The following is a 23,560-nucleotide window of genomic DNA, read 5'->3' as shown; positions in this document are numbered from 1 at the left end:
AGTCAAAATGTTATATTAACATATCTGATTCAATTCAACATTTATATTTTGTATACTGCCCCAGACCTACTGTTTAGGAATGACATTTTATTTGGTGTTATTTTTGACGTCATATATAACACTAACTGACTATAGATAATCATAAGATAACATATATTTCGTATTCATGAACCACACTTCCTTCACCCCGCAGCGCTCTACTTGAGTAACAGAGATGACAAGTGCACACAAATGTTCAGTTTTTGGGTGCAAGTGGGAGAAAGGATACTCTTTATATTTTGTTCCAGAAAACATGACCAAATCAAAAGGGCTCAAATTTCTTTCTGGGGTTGAAGTGCCACAATGGTGTGTAGCAGGCATTTTACTGCGAACTCATTTGCAAATTGGGCTCAATACAGTTCCGGATTTTCCAGCAGACTCTTAGCTACTGGTAGCAGTGTGGATGGTAAGATGGCAAGTCTTTATTTTTAAATAAGTCATGATTTTCATTTGACACTTTATTCAATAATGTAGCAAGCAGTGAGAATATATCAAAAATATACAGGCTAGTTTGCTAAATTTTGTCATTTAGTTCAGCTCCAAATGTATTTTTATAACGTTACATGATACTGATATTTTTGAAATTGCCAATAGTCATTGACTTTCCCACGTTTAGCTCCCGCCGTGTACTGTCAAAGCCTGTTAGCTAGACCTGGTTAACCATCCGAATATAAGCTATCTAGCTAACGTTAGCTAACTAATAGCTTTAATGTAAAAGTGATCAATATGTAAATAATGTTCAGATGATACCGCTCTAATTACGTTCCAAATGTAACTAGAGAATTTGATCAGCCTCTATTTACACACGGCACGGATTCCGTTGTTACCGGAAATCGCCACAAGCCTTTCATCTCTCCAAGTTCATAGCCTGCTCCGTACTGACTCACTAGACGTTGAAGGTGTCAAACAAGCCGTTGGGGTCCACGCCCAGCAGAATGGTAAAAGGCAACAGAAAAAAAAGATAACATTCCTTTAAATGTCATCTTAGGGTGAAAATATGAAGGTAATTAATAAATAAAATTATTTGCGGAAATGTTTATTTTTCACAGATAAAACAACAACTGTCTAGGGATTTTTAACTAAGCGGTGTCAAGTGTAGTAGGAATACGGATCATCCAGACGCCTTCTACGGTAATTTTTTAATGGTTTGCCAGCAGGAAGCTGGTTGTCGAACATGAGCGTCGCCAACAGGTCTATCGAGATTGACAGGTAGATATCTCAGATCTCAAATATCGATCGTATCAGCCATATGAGGTTGGTGACCACTCTCATACACTAAAAAACTAACAGACCCACACATAAAAACACATACATTCACACAGATGTTTACACACGCACATTGCTTTAGCAATGGGCCGTGCGTGTGTGCGTGTGTATACGTTTGTGTGAATGTATGTGTTTTTATGTGTGGGTGTGTAGTTTCTAGTGTTGAAGCTGTGTGTATGTGAAGACTCATAAGTAGTATAGCTGATTGTCTCCTTTGAAGTGTGATTTCACACCTGTAGAGCCACTCTACTGATGTCCTGTAATGATGGCCTTAGATTGCTGTGGATTGTGGTGTGAAGAGTGTGCTGCTGCTCACAGCACATGATGTGTGTGTCATGCACCAGGAGTGTATAGGTTATAATAAATTGCTAGTGTTTCTTCTGTTCTCCCTCTCTGCCTAGCTGTGGTGTAAAACACTGTTTGGCAGTGTATACTCATGTTTTAGGTTGTCAGAAATAAAATCACCTGTCAATCCGGTCCAAGGTTTCAGTGTCTTTAAGCCCTCTCCAAAACTCAATCCTGCTGCTTTGCTAACAAATGCAAAAAAAGCAAGTGTTTGCTGCTGTAACAACAATGGCTGAGGCTTTCTTTACAGCTCCTGGAATGATCTTTTAAAAATCTGGATTGGAGTAGAAAAGTTGATTTCAAAGTTTTGAAGCAAGTTTGACCTTGTTCTTGTGTGTCTCTCATTAAATCAACCAGTCAACCAGTCATCACACTCTCTTATTTTTCTCTATTAAAACTCAGACTCATTTGCTGCTCTGCCTCCCAACTCTAATAACTAGGCCTATATAGAATTCAGAATAACTATAGAGAGTTCACTTATCTTGTGTCCCAGAAGTCCCTAATCTTTGCATTATGTATGTGGCCAAGCAGAACTATGCCAAACAAAAACAGTAAAGATCAGCGAATTTAACATTAAAAAAGAAAAAGAGATAAAAATGCTAACAGATCCCATTGCCCTCAGGGCAGGAGAATGGTGGATTTAGATTCCTGCGAATATAGAGAGCATGTAACATAATACAACCGTATTCTAATCACTACAGTGCACAGCCGCCTCCAACTGCTGCATGCGCTATATGTACACGGTTCTTTCTTGCCACGCACGTGCAGAGACGCACACTTTCACAACTGCAACACACTCACTGTTCAGAGGGTAAGGACTTAAACTGCTTTTTAGTATATTCAGCAAGTCAAAAAATACAGGCCGGGTTGAGAGTCTTAGATCATTTACACAGCACACCCCACCCCCTCTGCTTCTCTGTACTCCAACATAGTCTCGCTTTGATATGTTTCCCCCTTTCTCCACCCTTCTTCATGTCTTCAGCAGTATATGCAGCTCTGACTCGCTCAGGGGCAGCAGCAGCCATTTACTGGTAATAAAGCTTCTCACGGGGCACTACATGCTCCCTCAGCTCATCTCAGCAGGCAGCTGAACATACTGCAAGCTCATAGAATGTCCCAAAGTGCTGTATTGCCGTCACTGTCTCTCTGTTTATCCCTGTGTATTAAAAAGGTTAAAAGCAGTTTTAATGAGATTAATAGATACGTTTCCACCTCATGAGACTGGCTGATTCACTAATATTCATTCAGCAGCACTGGACCAACACATAATGCTTAATGCATAATGCAACGCATAATACAGTTGCTTATTTAGTTTATCATTATTCCGCCAATAAATGCATTTAGCCTTATTGCAACTTTTTATGCCTTAGCAAGTTATGTTTACTATAGTGATGACCAAATAAGACTTAAGACATTAATCTTCGTTAGGAGCTGTTATGTTGAGAAGATACTTTAGCTGGCTCTAAGCACTTATTTGTTAAAATAAATGCCAAATTTGGATGTTAATTTGACTACTGTATTAAACTTAATTGTGAATATCAAATTGTGATTTGGTCCCAGCCCGTATTCACAGCTATGACATTATCTTTTCTGCGTGGTGAAATGCCGTGTTTGAAACATAATTGGAGAAAGTGATTAATTTTAATGCAACTGTACATATGCAACAAAAAGCTAGAGGTTGACATCTTAGTACAATAGCTTGCTGCCATTATGTTAATTTGAACTGATTAGTAATCTGAGCTCAATGCAGCAATTTGACAAGAAGTCCTGTGGAATCTTCTACTGTGACACATTTATTTCTGTTTCTGTCAGCCTTCAGAAAATGGGTATCTGGAATGAAAAGTTTTTAGACATAAAATAAATTATTGATGTTTTAAATCACTTCATTTAGCCAAAATCCTTTACTGCTTTTTGATGTATATGAATAGGGAAACACTATTTTTACACAATATCACTCTAAAAGTGTTCTACATGTCTTCTCTGCCCTGTCTTTCTCTCTGTCTTGCTGTCACTCTCACAAGACTAATGAGATGACAGGTAAATCCTCAAGGTGAAATGGTGGTTGTAGGTTTACCATGCTGTGCAGTCTGCCTGCTGTCTGCATGTGTTTGTCTATACACAGTTTGCACAACCCTTAGGCAAAGAAGGCATAACATAACATTAGTTACTGAGGACGCTCGCTCTTACTTGTCTCAAGGCCCACATTATACCCCGAAACATGAAAATATTTGGTCCACACAAACATTTATTCACTGAAGTTCTGTAGCCCTATTCCGTATTCATATACCACTTCTGATTGTTTGTTAATGGGCTTCTGTGAAATCTGTTGTGAACTGCAGCCTCAATTTAAGCTTGATGGTGAATGACAGGATGGATGAATTATTACTAAGAGGCCAGTGGTATGAACAAATTTTGTTGGCCTTTTGGACTTTAACTGTTCCTAGAGTTGGCTCACTAGAGCTGAAAATTGCCTTTGCCTGCTGGGATGCACCCAGTGCCAATCTGATCCTCTCCTCTGCTCTCTTCTTCTACCCTCTCTCATTCTCTCTCTTCTTTATTTTCTGAGAATTGCAATTTGTCAACATGCTTGTTAAAATGTGATGGAGATCATAGAGCCTATATGGTTGAAGTTCTGAATCTTTTAGTCAACGGCAGTATTGGCTCTGGTTATTAACATGTTGCTGTTAACCATGTGAGGAAACTTTTCTAAAAAGAGGCTATGTTCTCTGCTTGTCAATTATTTTGCTTGGGCATGCAGCACCTAGACGAGTAGGCTAAGTTCTAAGAGTGAATGTCTTTGAAGGGATTCTAGAAAATGACTGGCATAAATGAAGGTCATTGGATTTAAGAAGAGCGGACTTGTTAGGTGGTCAAGTACCACTCACACACACACACACACACACACAAACAAGTTATTACTCATTGTGTGAGCTGATTCTCTGGTATTATGAACTGAGTAATCTCGGCAGTATCTTTTTGTTCTGTATATATCAGTTGTGCAGCAGCCTGACACTTTAGTCTCATTGCTTGACCTCAAATGTGCAAACTTACACCTTAAACACAGATTGTTAATGTTTAGAATGGAGTGACTGTGATAACCTAGTTTTACCCTGTAAACGCATTACATCTCAACTTCCACTTATCAAAACACAAGTCACTTTGTATTGATGAGTTTCAGGAGCAGCATGATAGAAGTTCAATCAAGAATTTCTATCAGGATTCAAGTGCAGCACTGCTGTCTCTGTATTCACATAATATATTTTCCATATTAAACCGATATACACTTGAGGTATTAGAGGTACAGGACAGGAGAGTTTCTAGGATGGTTTGGTAAAAACTGATTTATATGGTTATAGAGAGCCAAGAATAACTGAAGAAGCCACACACACACAAACGCATCAACATCTTTATGTCTCCCTGCTGTACTGCTGTGTTGCTATATTGTTCCATATAGATACATATCTGTGTGTGTGTGTGTGTGTGTGTGTGTGTGTGTGTGTGTGTGTATGTGTGTCTGTCTGAGAATAGGCAATGTACCTGGGCTATAGCCATAGTACTAGAGCCAACATTTTTATTTTTCCATGATTTAATTGCTTTTTCATTTTTGCTATATTGAGTTAATATCAAATATTAACCCAATACTGCAGAAAATGAAGTCTAGCATTTAAGCGGGTGCTGGCTGTGTTCCTTCTGTACAGGAAGGAAAGGAAATCTGTGTATACTTATATTCAAGTATTTTTCCATTCACTCGCCTTTTAGATGAACAGTTGTAGACTGATAGTTTGCCCGTCAGATTGCATGCAGAGTTTGTGAAAGCCAGTTTTTGAACAGTGGTCAGTTTTTGACTGTAGGATCACTGTTGGCTGGATATCTTTGGGCAGCAAACCCCTCTCCCAGCAGTGAAATTGACAAGACTCCAGCAACACTGCTGTGTTTGATATAGTCATACAACACCCACCACCAAGCCACTACCCTTTCTGTGTCACTCCTGGGTTTAAAATGGCCTGCTGTCCAAATATCAGGTCAGCTATGGTCCTGTGGTCAGAATGTGACATAATGAAGTGGGTGGAGTGTGTCTGACAAACTGCATGGCAACAGAAAGGCAGCAATTTATAACAGCACCTATAAAATTCACCTGTAAAATAGGTGTTCCTAATAAAGCGACCAGTGAGTAGAGATGCAAGGCATCTGAAGTGAGAAGTGAGTGTGTGTTGCCATGACGATGGGGAGTCTGTGTGTCTAGCCTTGTCTTAGTCCTGCAATAGCCATCTGATTCTTTGTGACAGGTTGCAGTAGTATTTGACATCTTACCAGTTGCTACTGTCAGTCTCCATCCTGACAACATATGTTTATAGTCACACTTTGCATAGACACACATACACATATATAAGGAATGAATGTTATGATTTAAACATTCATTTTTTCACAAATAAACTGGGTCCTCCTCCTACTAGTTCAGAAGCACTTTGCTTGCACAGCTGATGAAGAGGACCTCTGCCATCCTGAGATCCTGAGAAACATCCTGTTTCTCTGAAAACTGTGCACTTCACTACAATTTTGAATATATATATATATAAAATCAGCTTCATGTTGTAACCCAAATCTGGTCAGCAGTGCAGCTGTTATCGAAAGTTGTATGTTTTTATACATTAGTATTTTACTTAAGAGACTCACATCAGCACCATCTGGGGAAAGGTCTGTCTTACAAACACATACATGTGCGCGCGCACACACACACACACACACACACACACACACACACACACACACACACACACACACACACAGCAGACTTATGCAAAGAATGTCTCTGATTTGCCACCACTTCCTTCTTTCTGTGATTATTATAAGAAATTCACTCAGTGGTAGCAACAGCCAAGAGTAGCAGTGCTGTGCTAAGAGACTGGTCTCTAATCTCTCCCCTGTGTAGTGGCTGAGATACTATGTTGAGACCCTTTTGTGAGTGCTGACAGATGGAGATGCTCTGTACCCAGTGGGGCACCAAGGACAGTGGCAGCACCCCTGGAATAGCACCATTTCAGACACACAGATACACACACATGCATTTTTGGCACTTGGTAACTTGGGCATAGCAAGCAAAGTGTGTTGGGCTGGTACAAGTACTCTGGCATTTGTGTGAACATGAACACACGCACTCACACGTGCACACACACACACACACACACACACACATACAAACACAAACAAACACTTCACACTATATCAAATATTCCTAAGGTTTCTCTAGAGTTCTGACAATGCTTTAAAGTGTTGACCAGACAGGGAGCTACAATGCATCACAAGGCTATGGTTATGCCAGTCTAGTTTTTCTTTTGGTAGGAGGTCCCAACAGAATCACTTCAGCAAACAGGTCACTCAAATAAATGATTAATAGAAGAGGTTAAGGTACAAAAATATAATCTTTATTTTAATAATTGGAAGTTGGTAAAGTGTAGCAGTAGTAAAGGAGCTCAGTGGTTGGGTTATATATGCGAGCATTGAAAAAAACAAAAATCCCAATTCTGAGGAAAAAAATAAAGTCCAAGTCCTATTTGGTACTGGGCAAGAGTCATAGAAAGTCAAGCTACTCGTAGTATGAGTAGTATTCTCTTAATTACACACACACACACACACACACACACACACACAACGTGCGTACGCAGAAGCAAAGAACCAGGTTAGTTAAGATCCCCTAAATAAACTAGTCACACAGGGAATAAAGTATTGTGAGATAGAACACATTCTATGAGGTAAAAAATATACAAAAAAGAACAAATGCTGTGCAATGCTTTAGATTTGCAGGCCATTTTATAGATGGAACAGCAGATAATGTGGGCAGGAATATTGAAACACAGTATACTTGAAGGTGAAGTGTAACTGAATGCATATTGGGCAAATACACAGTCTGTCATTGCTAAGCAAACATAAACCAAGTCAATTAGCAAGATGCTTGACAATGGGGAGAGGAAACTGTGTACATAAATGGCATAAATGTGAGCAGGGTGGAGCATACAGTTTTATGGCAACCTCACTAGTTATAGCTGTTATTTCATTAGTGTAAGTGATTTATATAGTTTATTTCTTCGCAGAATTTGTTTGTGCCACAACAGTAATGAGAAGGGGTGATACTACCACAGGTGTTTAGGATACGGCAAATATGGGGTGTGTGCATGTGTGTGTGTGTGTATGTGTGTGTGCATGTGTGTGTGCACGCACCCCTTGAGGCACAGGCCATTATGGCCTAATCTATGACCTGTTTTGTATAAGGCTGTCATGCTGCAGCTGGCCATCAGTATAATGGATGACAATAAGAGAACAACATTACCCTGCTCTTTCTCTTTCCACAGTGTTTGTGTGCGTTTGTTTGTGTGTGACGTCCTCTATGGGTGTATAGTGTTGTTTTTTTGTGGTCATCCTAGTGCACTGCACACGTGAAATTTCACTTGCAATGGACACACACTGAGAGATACTTAAATGTTAGAAAATGGAAAAATATGCTCTTGAGAAACATTTCCTTGTCTTGGGTTTTGAATATCTGAATTGTCTGGACTGAATTGTCTGGACCTTTGCCACATTTTGCTCAGCTTTTAAATGAAGTTACTTTGTTGGTAGGTCTTTTTTTAATAATTTACAATGCAGACTGATGCCTAGACCTTTATGAAAGTGTAATACAGTAACTTAGAAAAGCCCTTGAGGATAGCTGAGTAAAATTTGCCCTTATTTGCAGGTAATTTGCAGAAACAGATAAGCATCATGAACATTTTTATCTACCAATAAAGCTTGTATCAGTGTATTTGAAAATATCAGACTACACAATATCAAAGTCAATGTTTTGTTTATAGTTTGTGTTACACTGAGCTTGCCAGTCTCATTTTTGCAGGAGACATGCAGTTTGAGAAGTTATGTCTACAGTTGTTCTCTCCTAGACATTATCAGCAAGTTGTTACTGCCCTATAGCTACACCCATCTAATTCCCCTTCTTCAGTCGAGCAAAGCTTTTCTTTCCAACAGAACCCACAGTCTGACTCTCATAGAGACCTCTGTAGAACTCTAGATCCTGACTCAAGGTATTTTGGTCCTTTACATTATTTAAGCAGTTATACAAGTTTGAAACTCTCATGAACCATGCCAGCCTGTTGGAAAAAGGATTTAATGTCAGATGTCCAGTGCAGTTCCCTGTATCCATTATGATTTGAATCAGTGGTCTTCTTTTGCTCCTAATTAAAGATAAACTTTGGTTGCTTGAACATATATCATTTCCCATTCCGGTGGTACGCCGTGGCAAAGACAGCAATGAAAAATGGAAAATGACAGGCTCCTTTCCCGTGCCCTTGTAAGGGAACATTAAGGCAGTTCCGCATGCGTGTGCATGTGCACGTGGTGAGGGAGAGGTGCTGAACAGCGTTCTGTTCACCTCACTGTCAGCCCTTGCCAAACCCTTCTTCCCATCTTGCCGGTGATGTATCGCCAGTGTGTTTCCGTTGGATGGAGGGCTGGGGTACTCATTAAGATGGGGAGAGATAGAGAAAATGGAGGAAGAGAGGGTACAGACAAGAGAAGGAAAGAGATAAAGCATTCGGCTTTTGGAGTTGTTCCACCTCGTTGTTTTCAGCCTGTCCCACTCTCTGTCTTTCTCTCCTTCAAACGCAGTTGCTTCTGTCTCAGTCAACCATTGTCCTTGTGGGCCCTTTTTTTTTTTTTTCTTTCACGTCTTATGCACATGCAAAACAATGTAGATGATGTAACTTGTTTGAAGTGTCAATCAGTGACAGGCTCACTTAACAAATCAAGACTCTCATGTGACACATTTGTAACTGATGTGAAATAGACTATGCACTTTGGTAACTGTACCAGACTGTTTGAGAAGATTAGCTTATTCTGACTTGAAGGTATGGTTGAGTAAAATATATCATTTCCCCATAAAGTGGTTAATTTTATCTATTTTATCAACTAAATAAGTGATATAGACATCATGGAATACACTAATTATCTGCATAAAGCTTTTGTTTCATCTGCATTTTAAAGAATATATATTTGATAATTTTTAATTTTTTAAACCGGAGCACCCATTTTAGGAGTGCATTGGATTGTGTTGGAACAGTTGGGTAAACATTGGTTTTAACTCATCTAATAGCTGTATAACTGTTTTTGTTCTTTGATGTTTATAGACATAAACCAACTCAATAACTATGAAATTTGTGGAACATAAACAAACAAAAAAATCCAAACATTTATTTTGGCAATGGAATTAGCACACGTATTACGTGTCTCAGCAAACCTGTTTGAAATACAGCGGTCCGGGACAGAATCTTGTTTTGTGTTTTACATCGACCTCCTATTAGTCACTTTTGAGATGCTCTAAGAAATTATCTTATTTGTCTAAGAAAACATGGCGAAATCTAGTAAGCACCCTACATCGGCAAGTGTAAAAAAACAAACAAACAAAACACCTTGTTTTTTGAGAGATGGGTAAAGTACAAGTTTAATACTAGAAAATTATAACTGAGCTCTGCTAGATCTCAGATGCGTGCTTTGTGGGTGGGATCGAAAAAGTTAAACAAAAAATTGTTCCAGTGTTGTTGTGTTCGCCTGCATAACTGCTAGAGGTAGTGTTTCTGCAATCTAATGCACATTTAAAACCTGCAAGCAGTTTTGATCCAGGAATAATTAAAGCACATGTCTTTGATATAATAAGCCCTAAAATCTAGAAAAAGAAAGAAACCACACGTATACTTGACTGGTTCTCCCATGCCTACCAATTGTAATCTATTCACTAATCTATTCAGTAAGATACCTAAATGAAACAGAGACACATACGACAAATTTATCAGAATGCAGAAGCTAGGGGACTTACAAACAGAAAAGAGAATATATTACACCTGTTCTGGCAGCTTATCGCTGGCCACCTGTTTCTTTGAAGATGAAGGTTAAAAATCCTTTTACTTTTTATTTATTTATTTATTTATTTATTTATTTAAAAGCAGCAAATGTTGGAACACTTTTGTGTATCTTTTTGAGTGTCTGTGAATATGTGTGAAAGCATTGCTTAACATTATCTGGTGCTTAATGAATCAAGCACACAAAGAGTTGACTTTAATCATGTCATAATTAAAGAGCATCTTAAAGCACTCCATTTGCCTTCACTTTGATGTTATTTTCTTCATTTGTTTTTCAGATTTTGTCTGATTTATAATTTTATTTCCAAAAAAAATGTATTGAGAAATTTTAAAAAAGTACACTGACTGACACCACCATCTAGTTTGCACAATTTATTGTATTTATTAAGGTTAACTCAAAACAGATAAATCATGTCATTTTGCTCATTTGTAAAACCCTCCATTAATCCTACATCCTGTTATGGATGTAGTTCAATTTAAGCAGTGTTTATAGCTGTTATCAAGTTTTCCAGTGTTTTTACCCTTGAACACAGAGGTTTACTTTTTAACAATGTGGACCGGAGTAATGGCCATTTTAGACAGACTGATGTGTTCGGACAGAAAAATAGAACATTTAAAATGTTATCTAACTCAGTATTAATGTAATCCCAGGGTCTGCTTCCCAGAGACAAGACAACCATAGTGTGCTGTTATGTCTGTGAGTGACAAGCACAGTGTGTTTTTGGTCTCAAGTCAGTAATGGACCCTTGTTTTAGTACCTGTCAAAGCTGCAAACCTGACCATATTTTATGCTTCTGCTGTTACATTTTTGACTAAATAATGTTTTTTTTTCTCTTTACCTAGTTTTTGTTCTCATATTCCTATTGTATTTGAATAATTTGTTAATGTGGCCTGATGGTCCTGTTTTTTTCACTTCATGCTATCCACCAACGCTTCCATCAAGATAGCAAACTATTTTACAATCACACACAAGGTAGGACAGGATGTAGAAGCATAAAAAATACCTTTTAAATATTTTAATTTCAGGAATCAAGTCTTGAAAAAAATATGGTATTAAAATAATGTAATAATAATTTTAAAAAGAGGAGTTCAGTAATTAGGCTTCTACTCTGGCAACGAGGTAATTTTTCATCTTATAATAACCTCATAATAAGGGCTTTAATTTTACAATAGATTTATAATAATAGCCTCAGTACTTTCTCGTTAATTTGCATGATAGCACTTCTGAAGCAGACAACACAGTGAGCAGATGTTTGGTATACTATAATAAGCATAAAACCCTCCATTTGGTTTTCACTCCTCATCATGTTTCTTTGAGCTGGATAGGCTCAGGTGTATTGGCCATGGTAATAGTTGTTGTGTGAGTTAAGGTTTATGCCAGAGCAGATGATATGAAAGAGGGAAAATTGTGCTATATTATGCAGAATTGTCAAGCCTTTTTTGTGTGCCAGATTCTTTTTTTCTCTGAGCAAGTAAATTAACTGGATGGCAGGCCCTGGCTATATGCCACCACTTTAGTATATGTTTGGGCAGGTGCTGTTCTGGGTTGAATGTCTAACTGTGGCCTTCAGCTCTCCCAGTGGAGGCTCTGGAATGGGACATACTGATGAGAATTAATCCAGGGAATTGAGCTCTGATCAGAGTATTTATCTGTATGACCTGCAGGCATCTCTGCACTGAGCCTCTCTTTGATATCACCTGTCATGCTACCAGCTGACACCCTACAGGTCTAAAAGCAAAGCTGCTTTACAGCAAAGTATTTACATACAAATCACTTGAAGATTTTTGTAGGATGTATACTGGTGTGCAGAGTTATGTGTTTGATTAAAAAAACATTTTAATGTTTTTCCATAATTTAAGGTAAATGTATCTTTTTTTAATATCACATATATGTAAAAAATCATTTTCAGATGTTTTTGAATATTTTAATTTACCAAAAAGACACTTAATAGCTTAATGTTTAATAGAAAAAAAACATGATGGAAAAAAGTTATTTGATTTGAACTGCATATTTAAGAAAGAATAATGCATATTGTTTCTGAAAAATAGGTGCAAATGATTTTGAAAGTACAGTATCACATTTGACATCCCAATATGGTGCCACTCTCAGGTTTTTGATGACATCTAAATTTTTGTTAAAAGAAATACAAAATAAAAGTGGAGATGTTTTATTTCTCATTTGATATTGAATAAGCAGGACTTTGACCCATCACAACCATATCACCAGTTATTTTTCAGTCACCGAAGGTGCCCTCTTTTTCTGTCTGCATCAATTATACATTCAATATTCAGAATACTTCAGATTCACATTCTCTCATTTGCATATTCCCAGCATCCCTGTTGGAAAAGAATCTTAAAACTGGCAGTTCTTTGAGATGGCAGAGTTTATCTCTCAAGCGTGGAGCCCAGGAGGAAAGCTGAAACACTTTAGAACTGGTTTGCTAATTTTTTGCTCTTAATTTAAACTATTGTAATTGACTAGCTTTGGTTTGATATCTTGATTTTCAAGGACCATGTGGTATAGTCTGTCAGAATGTATTTTATGAATTTGTCTCGTGTTCCTGGTGGCAGGTAATGCGCTATTTTGGTGAGGGTGATGGGCACCTCTGTTGATGGACAAGCTCCAAAGTGTCATGGTTGGGCAGCCAGCTAGAAGGAGGGACACGCCCACTCCTGCTAGGGATCACACCCCTTGCCTCCCCCACTCACAATCACCAGAATACTGATTGTGTTCACCTGTGCGTTACTCAGCCTATTTAAACCCGCAGAAACCAAGAGCCGAGGCTGCACATTAGCAGACCTAAGACGCCAGCCATGTCTGAGAACTACGTTCACGCTACCTTTTGAGAGCCATTGTTTATGTTTGTTTGGTGCTTCCATCGCTGTGGAATTATGGATAATAAAGAGCACTTTGCTGCAACCTCGCCTCTCACTTCCTCCACGCCTATCACAATTTCTCTTTCACCATGGAAAAAAGGCAAAAGGACAGCATAAAATTCACCCTGTCATCCGGTTACACCATATGACACTTGTCCTGGGTACTAAAGAAGACAAAAATGTGAATGCCGTTCTAGAGTTGGTAGTTTTTGTGGTCATGGGAATACTTCATTTAATTAATAGCTGTAAAAATTAATTCCAGGTAATCTTCTGTTAATTAGGTTTTCATAGAAATATGTTCTAGAGCGATGCAGCGTGTGATGTTAAATTGAGCAGTAAAGGGCTAAGAGAGATATGTGGCTGTCAGCTCAGTTAAAGCGGATGAGGTTGTATGATTCCACAGAGAGGTGACTCAGGGCTGTAATGCGTTCTAGTGTTTATGTTGTTTATATTCTCTCTTGCTCTGTCTGTGTCTCTCCTTGCCACAGAGGGTTGGGAGTAATCCTGTTAAAACGCTGCTTTGTGTCTGAGTGGGTGAGCAGCCCAGGGCAACCTCGCTGCCATACAATCTGCTGGAATGGGTTTTTGTGTTCATGATGTTACACTAGGCCTCTAGGACCAGATGAAGCCTAGCCTTGGACTAAATGTTAATGCCACTGGGACACTGGGAATTGTCCTTTCAAAGCACTAACCTAATTTGTGTCTAGAATCCCTGATGCCACGCCTAATAAGATGGTATGAAAAAGGGGATTTTATGCACAACTGTCAATCCCTTTTTTCTGAGCTAGTAAACTAACTGGCTGACGGGCTCTGGCTATATGTCAGCTCTTTAGTGGGAGGTGCTGTTCTGGGGTGAATGCCTAACTGTGGCCTTCAGACCCAGTGGAGGCTCTAGATTAGGGCATACTGATGAGAATTAATCCAGGATAATTTGTGGATGAAATCCCAGTCCCTGATGCGATTCCTAAAAACAGTCAGCCATGTTCACGAAGAGACATAGCTCTATCGTAGAATAGAAAACTTGGATCAGGTAACTGGTAACAGATTAACGCTAGGTCTAAACTGTATATTAATAACACTTCTTTGTATCAATTATTCAAATAAATATTTACTAATAATTCTTAACATTAGGAGAAGTATGTGTTTGGTCTGCAGCATTACATAAAAAAGTAAGAGAGTGAAAGATATAGCTGGGATATGGATATCTGAATGATCTGCAATCCAGTCAGTAGTGGAATATCTACAGTCCAGTCCATAATAACACTACAGTCCAGTCAGTAGTGTAATTAAAAGCAGCCAGACACTAAGACTTTATCCAGGGGCATCGCTAGAAGTGGGCCTTCAGGGCATAAGCCCCAAATTCTTTGATGCCACTTGTGTCACTGCACTAGTGTGACTTTGAAAGTTATGTTGCAGTATTGGCCAGGCCCAGACTCCTGTCCTCCTAACTAAGCATAACGGCAGAAGACAGATGACGCGCACATTTCTTTGTACTACTTCTGCTCACCTCTATAAAATTGAACGATTTATTTGTGAGCCAGCTGTCTAGTGACAGCTTTCTGATCCCCACTGTTTTCTTTTAAAGACAGTGTTACACTAAATTACTACTGATAAAATCTTGAGTAAAGTTCCACTCAACTCTGCCCATACTACAGGAAAACATTTTGTGGCTAGGCTCTATCCATTGAGGGCTCAAGCCCCCATAAAAAATCACTAGTGGTACCTATGACTTTATCATTTATGAACAGCAGAAATTGGAAATGATGGACACGCAGCCCACTGTGATTAGAACACTGTGTTTGAGATTGGAAGTAGGAAATACCCAGCCCCATGTTCAGCCTTGGGTTTGTGCCTGGTCGTTCCCAGGCTCAGATACTCGAGACAGTGTGGTGACAGACAACCAACTCCCAAACCATTTACAACTACCACCGCCCAGCACGTCCCAGAATCTCAGCCCATGCCCTATCCATCTGTGCTGCAGACTGTATAACATGACCTCAGAGCTGCTTCAACATGCACACATGTCTCTCCTACACAGACCAACTGGATATATTGTAAGCCAAATATTTCACACCTCACATTTTTCTCTGATAGGACAGAAAAGATCTATAACATACAGAAGAAAAAAAGATATTCTGATTAATTTAAATGCATTCAGTCTATTCAGAAAAGCCAAAGCTGAGTCTTATCTCTGCAAGCAAAATGAGCATTTTGATTGTTACTTTGCACTCTGACTCAGACTGCTGCTAAAAAAAGATAATTGATGAGAGAAAGAGAGAGAGAGAGAGAGAGAGAGAGAGAGAGAGAGAGAGAGAGAGAGAGATTAAATCACTGCACAAATTTTAGAATGCATTTAAGCAACAGGAAAGCTTTAGCACATTAGTCAGGCTGCAGACTGAACGTTGGTTTGGAGGGGCTGATAACATGAACTGTGAACTGGTCAGCCCTTCCACAAAAAATGGTGTAATGTCAAAGACACCAAAATTCAGATTAAAGTAATAATTTCAGCTAGGTACCCCACAACACATACCCAAATCTTTTTTTGTTTAGGGAAAGGATTTAATTTAGGCAAGTACAGCTGAATCAATCTATGTCTGCCTGGCCTGGCTTGATATAATGTTTATGACAAAAATAAATTAAGTCGTTGAAGATTGGAGAACTTAAGATGATGCCTCTCCTAAACGTTTGACCTTCACAAGGGCCTGATGTGGTGGAGATGGAGGTGGTGTGTGCACGTGCTTCACATATCCTACTGCTCCAAAAACCTGGTAAGTGAGTGGGACATGTGCTTGAGTTTCAGTCAGCCAGGTGAAGGTCAAACTCTTGGGTAAAGGGCAACACAGTTCTGTGCTCCTGGGGGAAAACCAAAGATATTACCAGCCCACACAACACTGTTGCTGCGTCTGACCTAAACCTCAGTCAGGGTGGATCTCCGTATGTTCTGGTTTTATGTTTGTGTGTGTGTGTGTGTGTGTGTGTGTGTGTGTGTGTGTGTGTGTGCGCGTGCGCGTGTGTGTGTGTGTCTCTCTCTCTGTGTGTCTTTTGCCCCTTGATGTGAAAATATACAACCTATGTACTATTAAAGGGCACAAGTGATGAACATCAGGTGATGAGTGTCACAGCTATTCAATCCCACATGACTCTCTGCCAGACACACATTTTCTTACTGCAGCACCAGTACAATGCTGGCTGAAGCCACATATATAGTCTAATAGAGGTAGATAACATAGACTTCCACTACTGGCATATATTTTCTTTATATTCTTGTTGCATTTAGATATCTTATGTAGGCCAGCAAAGGGACCACAAAGTGTACACAAAGCAAGGCAATGCATTTGCATTATCTGAGTAGTTATACCAAACTGCATAATGTTGAATAGACATTATCTTTCATTATCTACCTTTCATGGACTTTGTTGAAAAGTATAATAGCTTGCAGTTTTATGCATCTATTAAGCATGTTTTATACATTTGAACTGCAGCTGCTAAGTTTATTTTGAGATTAGCCTTTTCAAATGCATTTTTGGCATGTGCAACCTCTCACAAAAAGTGCTACCATAACACCGCTTGAAATATTAAAATACTTTGAGATTCCTTGGCTTTTCTTAAACCTCTCTGTTCAATCATATGTATTTATATGTTAGTATCTGTAGTGTCAAAATTGGCCTCGACACACCATGTTAAAAAATATCACGATTTCTTGCCAATTCAAATGGGCATGCACAGTAAATACTCAGCAAAAGTCAACCTCAGAACAAAAGATGATTGCATGAGTGTTTCATTTGAGACAGATAATGGGCTTTTAATAACAGTTTTAAACCTCTCTGTGTTGTTTGTTTGCTTTAGTGCATTTGATTTGTTTGTTTGTATACACTCCGGTCTCCTGCTGAGTAGCTTAATGAGGGAAGCTTTTCTCTCTCTCACTCTCTCTTACTCTCTGTCTCTCACTCTCTCTCTAAGATTCCAGCTTTATAGATTGCGTCAGTGGAGACACGGAAATTGTGAGAGCTGTCTTAGAGCACTGTCACTCCACATGTGATTGAGAGTCATGCACTGAGGACTGCCAGCCACACAGCATCAAGCATGCCAGCCAAAACGGGCTTAACCACCACTCCTGAATCTGTCTCAGTATTTCTGCTTTTGCAGCAGCCTTTTCTCATGTCCTAGTCTGTCATCGGTGGGCTGTGGTTCCTGAAACCTTGCAGCAATAGACAATGTACTTTAAATTAATTTCTGTCAGCTTTTTGTTCATTTGTGAGGGTATCAGATGGTTGTTATATAACCTTGTGGAACTGAGAATGTTGACTGATACAGAATATCTAATATCTAGCGTATCTGAACCTGCAAATTAAAAAATGATCAGGATCTGTCTACTGAATCATTATTTACTCATTTGAATGTGAGAAAGGCCTGTTAATTAGATTTTCAGATCATAAATGTGTGTAATAAGACTAATAAACAGATAAGAGACATGAGACTGCCATTGCCTTAGGACATGGCCTTTACCATGTCTTTCTTTCTCCACCCTCTGTTTGTCTCCCTGTCCCTATCTCACAATGAAACAGAGCCCAACACCTCGGCTCAGACAGTCAGTCAAGTCAGTTGAGTAATATCTTGCTTTCATCATTTCCTGCCTAACCAAATGGTTTTAACCTGCATGTTCTGTCTCCAGGTTCTAGCAGGTAGACATTTAGAGTTCAATGCATGGATGTTGCTCAGGGAGGACATTATTACAGATTGAGAAAAACACACTCTGTGAGAAACTGGTCACTGCACCAGAAACACAAAGACACACAGCAAAAGCAAAAGCCATCTCAGCCAGTGTTTGTCTGATCAGGCATGGTTTGGGAGGAATTGAGAGCTACTCTTTACCGTTGGGTAGGAGTGATATTAATAGTCCATGTGTAATGTGCAAATAGCAGTAATAAGGCTGAATGCTAAGATGGCAGTGGACGAGACAGCATGCTTGAAAGCGCTGTTGGCAGAGTAGGGGAGGAAATGTGGTTTGAGAGGAGAGGGGAAATGATATTACTACATTTGGCTGCAATGTGGTGTTATGATTATTATCACATATATTAGCGTTTTGTGGGTTATGGCTGTATGTTGACAGTGACAGGGCTGGGCCTGGACTAATCGACCCATGTCATGCTTTTGTAGTGCTCTGCTGGGCCATGTAGGGGCTGATAAGCAGGCTCTAGAGAATTTTGGTTTAGAGATTAGAAATGGGCATCACTCCAACTTGGCAGCCAGGGGTGGATCCAGAACATTTTCACTGGGGTGGGCAAGGTGGGATGCAAAATTACTGTGGGGCCTTTGCATAGTGACACTTATTAAATGGCAGGTGATAAAAAAGTGGTTTGTATAGTGCAATAGGAAACACTGCTGCTGTTGTAAATGCCGATTTGCCTCTGGTCTGGAGCTTTTCTCGTCGACTTCCAGAAACATGCCAGCAAGTGAAAAATCAGGGCAAAAATCAGATAGTGTGAACCCAGCATATGCTGCAAGTAACTAACATCACTGTTCATTGTTCTGTGGCCTATTTAACCCGTTGTGGTTGATGCACGTGCTGGCACGTTGGCTTTGATGTTTTGTAATATTTTTCACTCTCTTACTTTTTTATGTAATGCTGCAGTCTAAACACATACTTCTCCTAATTGTAAGAATTATTATCTTTGCAGTAAGACAGCATAGAAATAAGGGTCAGACATTTCCTGAATCTGTAGAATTTGCACTTTCAATTTTGTCGATAAAGTAAAGAGCTGATGAAAAGATCTTATGAAAGGTTAGATATAGGTTAAGATGCATAGATACACTATGATCTTTATATCTACATCCACCACTGTTGGTAAGTTCACTTGTGTCTTCATTTACTATTCACCAGTGTTTATATTGAACTGACTGGAGATTAGCATGACATGATACTTGGCAACATATTACTCTTTTGCTGAAATCCAGCTAGCTAGCTACAGAATATAATGTTACTAATAACATTAGAAATAACATTAGAAAAAGTGCTTGTAGGAGAGAGAAAATACATGCATGTCAGAATATTCCTAATGCATCCACGGTACATAATAGTTCAATCATTAGAACACAAGCCAAAGCCCTACCTGATATCTGTCAACCTGTGAGTCAGGTTGCAGACCTCTCATTCCAGCTACCAAAAACTTCATTGGCTTCGATGTTTTGCAATATTTTTCTTAATTTCTGTGCAATAAGACAGCATAGAAATATGGGTCAGATGCTTCCTGAATCTGTTGAATTTGCCCTTCAATTTTTGTTAATACAGTAAAGAGCTTATGAAAGGTTAGATATAGGCTAAGATGCACATCATCTGCCTCTCACTTGGGTGTCACTTGCATCTTATCCATCTAATCACTATGTGTAATTGATGATTTTTTGTGTCAATGTCTGTGAAACTAACCAATAAACAATCAGGAAATCACTAAGTATTTACCCTTCATGCCAGAAACGTCCTTCCTCTTTCAATTGACAATGAAAGTAATATAGAATTATAATTATAGCATATATATATATATATATATATATATATATATATATATATATAATATATAGCCCTGGAAAAAAATGAGACCATTCCATTCAAGTCTTTTTGAATTCCTTCACAGACACACCTCATTCTACTTAATGAGATGCTGAATAGGTGATCACCTTAACAAAATTCTATTCTATGAGCAACAGTATAAAAACCACTGCTGCAATCCTCACTATTCTCTTGTTATAGAACCAGTTGGATGGGAAAAGCAGTGCTAGGACTACCCAAAAAGTAAGTGTAGTCAAAATACAGCTACAGACCGTGCCAAAAGAGTTAAAAAGAAAGGTTCTTAATGAGGAAAAGAAGGGTTCAATTGTAGCTTTACTTGCACAGGGACACAATGAGCATCAGGTTGCTTCTATCTTGAAAATTTCAAAAACTGGTTCATAAGAACAAGGTCAAGCAGCAAACACATGGGACAACAACAGCTACAGACTCACAGAGGTTGAAAATGACTCTCTACTGACTGTGCTGATCGCCACCTCATTCGAATATCACTTAACAACCGTAAGATGATGTCAAGTGACCTACAAAAAGAATGGCATGCAGCAGCTGGGGTGAATTGCACAGCGAGGACAGTACGAAACAGGCTTCTGGAGGCAGGGCTGAAGTCGTGCAAAGCTAGAAACAAGCCCTTCATCAACGAGAAGCAAAGAAGAGCCAGACTGAAGTTTCTGAAAGACTGTAAGGATTTGACCATAGAAGACTGGAATAAAGCCATCTTCTCTGATGAGTGCAATTTTCAGCTTTGTCCAACACCTGGCCATGTAATGGTTAGATGAAGACCTGGAGAGGCCTACAAGCCAGAGTGTCTCGCACCCGCTGTGAAATTTGGTACAGGATTGGTGATGATCTGGGGGTGTTTCAGCAAGGCTGGAATCGGGCAGATTTGCCTTTGTGAAGGACACATGAATCAAGCCACTTACAAAACTGTGCTGGAAGAAAACTTGCTTCCTTCTGCTCTGGCAATGTTCCCCAACTCTGATGATTGTTTTTTTCAACAGGACAATGCTCCATGGCACACAGCCAGGTCAATCAAAGTGTGGATGAGGGACCACCAGATCAAGATCCTATCATGGCCAGCCCAATCTCCAGACCTGAACCCCACTGAAAACCTCTGGAATGTGATCAAGAGGAAGATGGATGGTCAACAAGCCATCAAACAATGCCGAGCTCCTGGAATTTCTGTGCCACGAGTGTAATAAAGTTACCCAACAGCAATGTGAAAGGTGGAAAGGATGCCAAGACGCATGAAATCAGGGTTATTCCAGAAAATATTGACTCATCCTAAGTTGAAATATTAGTACTGTGTTGTTTATAAATGAATATGAGCTTGTTTTCTTTGCATTATTTGTGGTCTGAAATTTCTGTAACTGTTTTGTTATTTTGACCATTAGTCATTTTCATAAAAAAAAAAACATGCTCTAAAATAAAATGTTTTTATCTGGAATTTGGAAGAAATGTGGCCAGTAGTTTATAGAATAATACAAAACTGCTCAGCCTGGTCAAACGCATACCCATCAATTGTAAAACTGGAGAAACTGATCATTTTGTAGTGGTTGCTTATTTTTTTCCCCCCAGAGCTGTATGTATAAGTAATATATGCTATAAGTCAGAACTTTTAAAGTGAATTTAAGAAAATATGCAAAAACAAAACAAAACAAAAAATGCCCGAGAGGGTTAAGAAAAACAGCTAACTGTAATTACTAGCAAGAATCATTACAATTTCCACAAAACTATACTGATAAACAATACTGTTAGTATATGAGCCTATAGATGTGTATAATATTAGTTTGTATCTTTCACACTTGAATTTCATGCCTGGCCAGAAAAAAGGGAAAAACAAGAGTTGCTCAGCAATAGATATATTGCAGTCCTGTGAATCTATGAAAAGTGAAATATAATGTCTAGTAAGTATGTTTTTTTTTTGTTTGTTTTTTTTTACAAATACTGTCCTGTTACATTTAGTCACATGTAAAGTTCACATTAATACTGCAATTGGATATAGTTGTGGTTTCTGCACTTGTTTGTACATAAACAAGAAAAAATAATTCAAAGGAAGATGTGGAAGAAGAAAGCTGAAGAAAGATGCATTTGAATAATGCAAAAAAAATGCAAGTAATGTAATAAAATTAAAAACATTCAAACCATTTGGAAAAAATGGTTTGAAATCAATTGCTTTGATCTGATTTAAAGTTTGAAATCCCCAGTTTCATGTGTTCTGTCAGGAGTGGTTATGTATTTTGTGTAAACTGAAAGCTAGGTTTAAAGAAAAACTACGTCCAATCTGACAAAAAAAAAGCCTATGTATGTCTGAATGGAGTCTTTGGAACACACTTGGATGACTCTTTTTCAATATTCATCTAATCTAAATTTCCATTGCTTTGCTGATGACATCAGCAATGACACAAAGTCCAACTCTGACTTTGCACTCCAGGCCCTAATAACATGCATTCATGAATTAAAAGTCTGGATGAATTAAAACTTCCTACAATTAACACAATTCAAAACTAAGGTACTGTTAGTTGAGCCCAGAAAACTTGTTGCTGAAATGACTAATTACATTGTCTATATCAAAAATGTGCCAGAGAGGCCTTCAACCATTGTTAGAAATGTTGGCATGCAGTGTGATTCCTCACTCACTTTTGAGGCACATGTTATGTCATAACTCGCTTTGCTTTTTTTTTTACATCTTCGTAATGTGACTGAATCTATTTTTTTCCACTTCATTCAACTGTGGTTGAGAATTAGAAAACCTCGGGAGCCTACCAGGTACAGCTTAAACTTAAAAAAGATTGTAATGCACAAAACATCAACCAATGACTCTCTCTCTCACACACAAATGCTTTCCCAAGCATTTCATTAAGTTGTACACATGGCGCATGTGAACAGAATTATTGAATATGCAGAATTTGCAGTGGCACAAGTCATTCTGTGACAGTTTTCTCACATTCTCATTGGCTGTTGCTCATCACTGATCTTGTTACCCATCACAGAGTTACTCGCATTACAAGATTTGATAAGATTTGATGCTGAAAATATCAAACATTTGAAATATTGTATGGTCTGCTACAACTCACAGAGTGGGAATATCGTATCACTGGACCATTCACACTACATTAGTGTCGTGGTGGAAGGTTTTGTTACCAAGTCCAAAAATTCATCTTCAACAGCAAAATGAAGTTAAAGTTGTGTAGTCTGCACCCAGCATTAATGTGATATGTCTACTGAACACTTTTGACTATGATTGAATTTTAAGACAAACTGTGTTTAGTCTTTGTGGGTGGAGCGTCAGCTCCAAATTCGAAAAAGAAGCTATCAGGTTTAGGGATGGCCAGTGGGATGGCCAATCAAATTTTAGTGGTGGCTCTTGCCACTCCAGACCACTCCTGGAATCCACCCCTGCTGGCAGCCTAAATTCTGAAACAAGACAATGACCTGCCCTTACCTTTTGTACAAGAGCTTGCAGTGACCTCACACGAACTGTGTGGAGACAGAACCTTTTCTAATATGCTGTGTCTGTCCAAGTGTGCTGCAAATAAACAGAGCTCAGCATAAAAAACACATCATGTATGAGCCT

General features: G+C 38.8%; 1 protein-coding gene across 2 annotated transcripts in view; it reads right to left on the bottom strand.

The window, feature by feature from the left end:
• Positions 1–23,560, bottom strand: part of chrm2a (cholinergic receptor, muscarinic 2a) — a 75,846-nt gene that overhangs the window by 8,774 nt on the left and 43,512 nt on the right. Inside the window, exon 1 of one of the 2 annotated variants that reach the window (XM_027004058.3) lies at positions 23,429–23,502. The exons of the other annotated variant lie outside the window; for it this stretch is intronic. The gene's annotated coding sequence lies outside the window, so the exon portion shown is untranslated. Of the gene's footprint in view, positions 1–23,428; positions 23,503–23,560 lie in introns of those variants that run through there. 2 annotated transcript variants of the gene reach the window in all.

This window comes from Electrophorus electricus, chromosome 4 (assembly GCF_041902795.1).
Source record: "Electrophorus electricus isolate QZ-2024a chromosome 4, ASM4190279v1, whole genome shotgun sequence".
Lineage (NCBI taxonomy): Eukaryota > Metazoa > Chordata > Actinopteri > Gymnotiformes > Gymnotidae > Electrophorus > Electrophorus electricus.
Note: the sequence above shows the minus strand (reverse complement) of the source record. Positions and strands in the feature narration are given on the sequence as shown.